The 7,685-nt window shown below is 44.6% G+C and overlaps 1 long non-coding RNA gene across 1 annotated transcript; it reads right to left on the bottom strand.

Annotated features, from left to right (window-relative positions):
* Nucleotides 1-1,387: 1,387 nt before the first annotated feature.
* Nucleotides 1,388-4,338, bottom strand: LOC139029217 (uncharacterized). The gene is made up of 2 exons (XR_011481497.1): nucleotides 4,190-4,338; nucleotides 1,388-2,021 (listed from the first exon to the last, which is right to left on the bottom strand). It is a non-coding gene; the product is annotated as an uncharacterized lncRNA (long non-coding RNA).
* Between the last annotated feature and the right edge of the window lie 3,347 nt (nucleotides 4,339-7,685).

Raw genomic sequence — 7,685 nt, 5'->3', positions numbered from 1 at the left:
AACCTGAGAGGACCTCTCAGCATTTCAACAGCTTGAGACTAAGGTTCTATCTGGAAAAATATGATTCTGAGATAATTGGCTTTAATGTCCCGAACCCTCATTGGACTGAATGGTGTCAGCAATTTTTATATTGTATTCTTTTGAACATGAATTTGGGTGTTTAAGTACTATGTAGCTAGAGAACATTGAACAGAACAAGGATATAACCATAAATCAATTCTGATAAAAATACAGATCGAACCATAGTCCCTCCCAAGCTCTCGATTTCTACTTAGTCTATTTCAGCACCCCGGCCAGCGCCCATCAGCTCAGTGATTTCCCTCCTATTGCATTGACTGTCATCACTTTCCCACACTTGCCTGGTATAGGTCAATGTCATGGGCACCTGGCTTTAAAGTACGATTCCCCAGAATATTTCCTTATTGGTGTGTTGCTATTCCATCCACTCTCATAATTCTCATCCACCCTAATTAGCTAGTCACAGGACTGGGGTTTATGTGATGAGGTAATCAGTGGCAACCTGAAGAGGTTTTAATCTGTGTGTGTATTTTCTGTGTGGAGGTTGGATTGGGTGGGGCAGGGAGCAGGGCGTATGATTCGCTGCTCAAACCCAGGGCTAAACTGGGATAAAATGGTCCCGCTCTCATTGCTGCTCAAGAACTAGCCTTTGAAGACTTGTAGCTTGAAAGAGAAAGTGAGAGAGTGAGAGAGTGTGAAAGAAACAGAGAATGGGACAGAGAGAACAGAAATAGAATGCTGCTTGCTGTGTCAGTCTTTCAATTACACAAAGCATCTGAAACTAAACAAAATTGATAACAGTAATGACTACATTACGGTGGAGTTTTAAAGCAAAGTCAAGTTAGCCAAAGCACTATTACAAGTGAGAGCATGCTGTTTTTTTTTCTGTGCTTCAAAGCAAAAAGACATGATGAATCTCTGTTGCAGCTCTTCTTGTTGCTACTGTTTTCTTTGTGTGAATGTGTGTTAGTTCCCATGTTTCCCCACTCAAAACAAGCTAATCTTTCTGGCATCATTAACCAAATCAAAAAGAACAGTTTAAGCTGTGTGTTATATCAGACTGCCGTTGTTGACACATCTTCAATGTAGGAAGCACATGAGGCCCCAGCGGGCTCTCATTCAAGCAGCGTGATCTCCTCTCTACAAACACAAATTAACCCATCTAATTAACCACAAACAATACAGATTAATTAGGACTTAGACAAGGATTTCAGTAAAGAAATCACATTAAAGTCACAGTTGAGATCAATTATTTGAACCTCAAGCTATGTGCTCTGTCTGTATCCATTCCAATATGTTACTGTACGTTACTATATTACAAATAATATATAACAATAWATATGAACTCAGAAAAAAAAGAAACGTCCTCTCACTGTCAACTGCGTTTATTTTCAGCAAACTTAACATGTGTAAATATTTGTATGAACATAACAAGATTCAACAACTGAGACATAAACTGAACAAGTTCCACAGACATGTGGAACAGAAATGGAATAATGTGTACTGCAGTACATCTCCTCATGGACTGCACCATATTTGCCTGTTCTTGCTGTGAGATGTTACCCCACTCTTCCACCAAGGCACCTGCAAGTTCACAGACATTTCTGGGGGGAATGGCCCTAGCCCTCCGATCCAACAGGTCCCAGACGTGCTCAATGGGATTGAGATCCGGGCTCTTCGCTGGCCATGGCAGAACAATGATATTCCTGTCTTGCAGGAAATCTCGCACAGCACGAGTAGTATGGCTGGTGGCATTGTCATGCTGGAGGGTCATGTCAGGATGAGCTTGCAGGAAGGGTACCACATGAGGGAGGAGGATGTGTTCCCTGTAACGCACAGCGTTGACATTGCCTGCAATGACAACAAGCTCAGTCTGATGATGCTGTGACACATCGCCCCAGACCATGACAGACCCTCCACCTCCAAATCGATCCCACTCCAGAAAACAGGCCTCGGTGTAACGCTCATTCCTTCGGCGATAAACGCAAATCTTACCATCACCCCTGGTGAAACAAAACCACAATTAGTCAGAGAAGAGCACTTTTTACCAGTCCTGTCTGGTCCTGCGCCGGTGGGTTTGTGCCCGTTGTTGCCGAGTGATGTCTGGTGAGGACCTGTCTTACAACAGTTCTACAAGCCCTCAGTCAAGCCTCTCTCAGCCTATTGCGGACAGTCTGAGCACTGATGGAGGGATTCCTGGTGTAACTCGGGCAGTTGTTGTTGCCATCCTGTACCTGTCCCGCAGGTGTGATGTTCGGATTTTCCGATCCTGTGCAGGTGTTGTTACACGTGGTCTGCCACTGCGAGGACGATCAGCTGTCCGTCCTGTCTCCCTGTAGAGCCGTCTTAGGCGTCTCACAGTACGGACATTGCAATTTATTGCCCTGGCCACATCTGCAGTCCTCATGCCTCCTTGCAGCATGCCTAAGGCACTTTCACACAGATGAGCAGTGACCCTGGGCATCTTTCCTTTGGTGTTTTTCAGAGTCAGTAGAATAGCCTCTTTAGTGTCCTAAGTTTTCATAACTGTGACCTTAATTGCCTACCATCTGTAAGCTGTTAGTGTCTTAACGACCGTTCCAGAGGTGCATGTTCATTAATTGTTTATGGTTCATTGAACAAGCATGGGAAACAGTGTTTAAACCCTTTACAATGAAGATCTGAGAAGTTATTTGGATTTTTACTAATTATCTTTGAAATACAGGGTCCTGAAAAAGGGACGTTTYTTTTTTTGCTGAGATTATGTAATTTAACAGACAATTTTATCCAAAGACACTTACCATCTGAGCTACTGAGAACCAAAAACACACACACAGGCGTTGGTCACATTACCAAGACAGGCAGACAATGTTAATGACAGATCTATGGTGAGTGACAGTATAGGGGACAGGATGTATGCACAACCCTCATGTCTGCTCATCAATCTGAGCCATCACATCTGAGCTATATCAAGTCTTAGCGCTGTCTCAAGTCATATCAATTTACGGTAAATGGACTGAAAATGTCCACTGTTTTCAAAAATGATTTTCACATGATGTTGTTAAACCCCTTGTTGATGTTGGCCAGGCGACCCATTTATCAATAGGCCATCAAGCCTGCTGCTTTCCTGATGTTGATTATCTTCAACTACCACAGTATGTCCTTCTCTCTGACCGTTAAAGGTTTCGCCCTGTTGTAACAACTGGTGCAGCACATTCTTCTCAGCTGAGAAGGCTTCAGTGTCAAATCTTACATTAAACTCATTCAGCTCATTTGCAAATGTTGCGTTGTCTTCACATGAAATTTTCTTTGTTCGTGCCCCATTTTCTCTGTCCAGCAACATGTCCACCCCCTGCCATGCATTTCGCAGGTCATTTTCTCGGAACTTGCTCTCTATTTTCCGTTTGTAGTCCTCTTTATGCTCTCCCCACAACTCAAGTCTGGTCTGGCTTGTTATTGCTATTGACTTGTGGAACAATGGCACTGTATTAGTACTTTCATCATAACACAATCAGAGACTGTGTGAGGATACATATTCAATGTGATGATGGCTCTGACTTTGGCTCGGTGTCCATCCCATTCCAAGGATCTCCACATGGGCTGGTGATCGGAGAAGGAGAGGTTTCCCTAGAACCAGAGCTTTGGCAACTTTCCCCTCTCTTCCCTCCCCTGCCAGAGCCAGATTAATTAGGCTGCCTACTCGGTCTCATTAGATGCTGATTAGCACCGGGCTCTTGTCCCTTTATGTCCAGCGAGAGGCCTTGGCTGTCTATCTGTCATCACATACCGCATTAATAGGGTTGGAGAGGGGAAGCTGGCTGGACAGAGTCTCCTAATACCCCTTCATTGGTGACTGGAGGGTGTATGGGCAGCACATTTGTCTGTGGTCCATTGTAGGAAATGGATTAGCTCTACAGGCCACACTGTTCCATAAACCTGGCTGGAAACAACCCGATTATAAACAAATCTACGACATTTAAACTGCACTGTCCAACAAAAAAAGCTGGTGAAGAAGGATACTCAGAAACAATCAGTGGAGACTGGTAACTTGAAAAAATTGAGGAGGATGTGAGACCCATGGTATAGAGACAAAATGTTWAAAAAATCGTCAAAGACTAATTATTTTAACCTAAAGCATTTAATAAAGACATTTATAGTAAAATATTATGGGAAATTGGAATGGGCAACTTACAGTGTTGGGAAGGGATCACAGAGGTGATTGAATGGTATGAGGCATGAGTTGATGTGTTCAGAGGCTTGATTTCAGTGCAGGACAGGGTTTGATGTCTTCATAGGCTTCAGTGCACGACAGGTTCATCATTGAAGACATTGGAGAAGAGCTCAACTCTTCCACAATAACACAACACAGTTAGACAAAAGAGCTAAGAATGAGTTAGTCCGAGCAAGGATTAAAATAACACTGATGTGTAATAATGTGATTGTATTCGTGTATGTGATTGGCTCTACATACAGCAATGAGAGAAAATCGACATGTCTACTCACAGTGCTTGGAGAGGAAACAATGTGCCAGTGGATGAGAGGGTAGTATAGTGGACGTCACCTCTTAAATCGGGGAACAGGAAGGGAATTTGCTGTAAATACAAATAGCAGATACATTCCATTACAGCAGCGTCATCATAGGTTTGGGCAACAAGTTTCTCCATGAAGTTAGTCTCAGAATTCAAGTCAAACAGACTGCGCATCTCGCCCACTGGACATATCAAAGTAGCCCAAGAAACATTCCTGAATAAAGCCCTGATCATCCACATACCTGACGATAACCCACAACTCACGCTTCGATCACACCGATAGCGTCATTGCGCAAAATAGTACACAGCATCATCTGGACATGTATGCAACAAAAGTTCAACATTCACCTTCTGCTACCATTTCTGTCAAGCCGTCTCTGCATACAGTTTGACGCATACGTTCGATAAATCCAACGTATGCACCACACCAAATGTACTGCAACTGCCTCTGCAACGGAATGCTGCAAGGCAAACGCAGCGTTTCATTGGAAATGAATGTCATTCTGGTGTACCAAAATGCAATGACTCTGTCGGTGTGATCGAAGCGTAAGAGCAGACTGGTGGCACCATAGGTCCCAGAGTGGTGGGGCAATTTCTTCCCCCTGGGGCCCAGAGTTTTTCCTAATCTGGAACCTAACCAGGAAAACTCCAAACCCTATAGGTTATGAGAGTAATTCATTAGTTGTAAAAAGGTTTTATACAGGCTATGATGGGACCAGTTTTTTTAATCAAGTCACATTGTTTAAGGATCGGACCCTAAAATTACATACCCAAATCTAACTGCCTGTAGCTCAGGACCTGAAGCAAGGATATGCATATTCTTGATACCATTTGAAAGGAAACACTTTGAAGTTTGTGGAAATGTGAAATTAAAGGAGAATATAACACATTAGATAAGGTAAAAGATAATACAAAGAAGAAAACATGTTTTTTTTTGTTCCTTCATCTTTGAAATGAAAGAGAAAAGGCCAAAATGTAATATTCCAAGTTAGGCGCAATTTAGATTTTGGCCACTAGATGCCAGCAGTGTATGTTTTAGAAATCAAATCAAATTTTATTGGTCACATACACATGGTTAGCAGATGTTAATGTGAGTGTAGCGAAATGCTTGTGCTTCTAGTTCCAACCGTCCAGTAATATCTAACAATTCCACAACAACCACCTTATACATACAAGTGTAAAGGAATGAATAAGAGTATTGTAGCGACCCGCACAGACAGCTGTGTGTTATGTGTTAGGCTAGTAGGTGGTTGTACTGACCAGTACCCAGTGTTCGCGGGGTCCGACATGTCAATCAACCTGCTATCTGCCAATCACGGGAATGCCTGGAATGTTCTGATGCCGGGCATCCTGGCGGTTGGCGGAGTGGCGTGGAGGGGGTTTGGGCAGGAGGATGGAGCATTGGAAGTTAAGACCAGGTTTAGCCTTTGTTCTCTCTCTTACGTCTGGCTTCACAAGAGAAGGTCACGATTGGCTTGTGGGTTATCTGTCATTTATTTGGCGTGGGCTACGGCCAAACAGTAGCCTGTGTAAAGTTGGTTTAATAAACCGTCAATTCGCAAACTCAATCCTCTGTCTGGACAATTGTTCATTTATGATCTAGTCTGGTCATTACAGTATGTACATGTAAATATATGGATGAGCGACGGCCGTGCGGAATAGGCAAGATGCAGTAGATGGTATAGAGTACAGTATATACATCTGAAATGAGTAATGTAGGGTATGTAAACATTATATAAAGTGCCATTGTTTAAAGTGACTAGTGATCCATTTATTACACCCATTTTTAATTATTAAAGTGGCTAGAGATTTGAGTCAGTATGTTAGCAGCAACCACTCAATGTTAGTGATGGCTGTTTAAAAGTCTGAAGGCCTTGAGATGGAAGCTGTTTTTCAGCCTCTCGGTCCCAGGTTTGACGCACCTGTACTGACCTCGCCTTCTGGATGATAGCGGGGTGAACAGGCAGTGGCTCGGGTGGTTGTTGTCCTTCATGATCTTTGTCCTTTCTGTGACATCGGGTGGTGTAGGTGTCCTGGAGGGCAGTAGTTTGCCCCCGGTGATGCGTTGTGAAGACCTCACTACCCTCTGGAGAGCCTTACGGTTGGGGGCAGAGCAGTTGCCGTACCAGGCGGTGATACAGCCCGACAGGATGCTCTCGATTGTGCATCTGTAGAAGTTTGTGAGTGTTTTTGGTGATAAGCCACATTTCTTCAGCCTCCTGAGGTTGAAGAGGCGCTGTTGCGCCTTCATYACCACGCTGTCTATGTGGGTGGACCATTTCAGTTTGTCTGTGATGTGTACGCAGAGGAACGTTCCACCTTCTCCACTACTGTCCCGTCGATGTGGATAGGGGGGTGCTCCCTCTGCTGTTTCCTGAAGTCCACGATCATCTCCTTTGTTTTGTTGACGTTGAGTGTGAGGTTGTTTTCCTAACACCACACTCCGAGGGCCCTCACCTCCTCCCTGTATGCCATCTGGTCATTGTTGGTAATCAAGCCTACCACTGTGGTGTCGTCTGCAAACTTGATGATTGAGTTGGAGGCGTGCATGGCCACGTAGTTATGGGTGAACAGGGAGTACAGGAGGGCTGAGAACGCACCTTTGTGGGGCCCCAGTGTTGAGGATCAGTGGGGTGGAGATGTTGTTTCCTACCCTCACCACCTGGGGGCGGCCCGTCAGAAAGTCTAGGACCCAGTTGCACAGGGCTGGGTCGAGACCCAGGGTCTCGAGCTTAATGACGAGTTGAGGGCTCTATGGTGTTAAATGCTTAGCTGTAGTCAATGAACAGCATTCTTACATAGGTATTCCTCTTGTCCAGATGGGTTAGGGCGGTGTGCAGTATGATTGCGATTCCGTCGTCTGTGGACCTATTGGGGCGGTAAGCAAATTGGAGTGGGTCTAGGGTGTCAGGTAGGGTGGAGGTGATATGATGAGCACTTCATGATGACGGAAGTGAGTGCTACGGGGCGTTTAGCTCAGTTACCTTAGCTTTCTTGGGAACAGTAACAATGGTGGCCCTCTTGAAGCATGTAGGAACAGCAGACTGGGATAGAGATTGATTGAATATGTCCATAAACACACCAGCCAGCTGATCTGCGCATGCTCTGAGGACGTAGCTAGGGATGCCGTCTGGGCCGGCAGCCTTGCGAGGGTTAACA

The sequence above is a fragment of the Salvelinus sp. IW2-2015 genome, linkage group LG18 (assembly GCF_002910315.2).
Source record: "Salvelinus sp. IW2-2015 linkage group LG18, ASM291031v2, whole genome shotgun sequence".
Lineage (NCBI taxonomy): Eukaryota > Metazoa > Chordata > Actinopteri > Salmoniformes > Salmonidae > Salvelinus > Salvelinus sp. IW2-2015.
The sequence above is the reverse complement of the archived record's forward strand: the minus strand, read 5'-3'. Positions and strand labels throughout refer to the sequence as shown.